Source organism: Cariama cristata, unplaced genomic scaffold, assembly GCF_000690535.1.
Source record: "Cariama cristata isolate BGI_N322 unplaced genomic scaffold, ASM69053v1 scaffold41489, whole genome shotgun sequence".
In the NCBI taxonomy this organism is placed as follows: domain Eukaryota; kingdom Metazoa; phylum Chordata; class Aves; order Cariamiformes; family Cariamidae; genus Cariama; species Cariama cristata.
In genome coordinates, this window is record NW_009638205.1 from 13,902 (window position 1) to 15,488 (window position 1,587).

Sequence of the window (1,587 nt, forward strand, 5' to 3'; positions counted from 1 at the left end):
GCCTGGTATAGGTGGAGTAGGAGTTGTCTGTGTGCATATTGCAAGGAGACTTAATCATGCTTTCATAAATAAAAATCCTCTCACATGAAATTATGGTGCCCTGGATTTTGCAAGTTACTGCCTGACTTGAACATTTATGTTCTCACTGTGTCGTAGAAATTCTCCAGGTTTCGGTTAACCTTGCACTCTTCATGTGGTTCAACTTGGTGTGGTATGTTCTTAAATCTGCCTCTTGCACACTGCGGTTGTTCAAAACTAGGGAATTAGGTTGAAACTATTTTGGAATGTGCATGGAAACCTTTCACCAACAAGCACTGGGGCACAAGTTTTTACCTTTCCCTTGGCTATCGCTGGGATAAAGCCAGGCAGTACTAGAGTGTGCTTACCGCCCTCTAATGTCCTGTTCTGGTGGTTGGCTTACTACTGCAGTGTTCTGTCTGCCGGGCACAAAGATGCATTTAAATCTACGGTGATTGCGCTTGTATAGGAAGTAGAACCGAGCAAACAGAAGATGGCCCACGCACGGATCATTCAGCCCTGCTTATGTCAAAGGTCCTTGTTTCCTTATCGCAGCAGTTAGCGAAGACAGAAACAATTCTATGGAAGGTAAGCCACTAATGATGACAAACGCTGGGTTGCACCTCTGGCAGCAGTGTCTTAATGGCAGATACAAATGCTTCTTGTGAATCAGCAGAAAGGAAAACCCAAAGAAAAAGCTGGTTGGGTTGTTATGTGGCATGAAAGGGCTATGTCTGTTGCAAGCAGTTTTATCCTGTTTGTCAGCCTCTCTTTGCAGTGGAATATTTCTGTTCCTGATCTGGGATAGGAATAAAACCACAGATGGTACCAATTATTGTAGTGTGCATTCATTGTATTTTAGTGATATTTCCGTTCTCATTACTGTTCGTGGGCCTGCCTTTTGGTTGCCTGTTGTGTCTTATCTTTCCACGTGCTGCTGGATGAAGCTGCTGGATGCTGCTCGAAGAAGCAACCTCTTTTTGCACAGCAATTTTTGAAAAATAATATGCAATTAAAACAGAAAAATGCTATTAGACAAAATGTGGAATGTTATACACTGTGCAATTTAGTTCATATCTACACTCCTATTATCTGCTGGTGTTGGGAAAAGCGCTGCCAAAAAGATGGCAAGCGGTCAGACTGTTTCAGCTCCAAACGTTTGACCTTTATGACAGTATGTGTTTTTAAATGAGAATTTCCTAAAAAAAATGGCAGTACTTGCAGAATGATTACTTACACTTAACAGTCGTGCACACATCAGAAATCTTTCAAGGGTTTGTGGGTGTTTTCACGGGATGGTCTTTGTCCTGGATCGTAGGGGAAGATCCCAATGCTGAAGTAACCACTGTAATGATTTTGCATTGTTAGCAACTCAGTACCTTTTCTGTTTACTTTGCCTGTGCTCCTATAAGCATTAAAATACTAAATGGCTATTACAAAAATCTCACTAATCTTACTTGGTGTGCTTCATGGCGTAGGTTTGGGTGTGCTAGCGTGAGTCAGAGGTACAAGTGCTCAGCCTGAAGCCGAGCCTAGCCCAGGTGGGAGAGCTGAGGAACTGGCTCATGA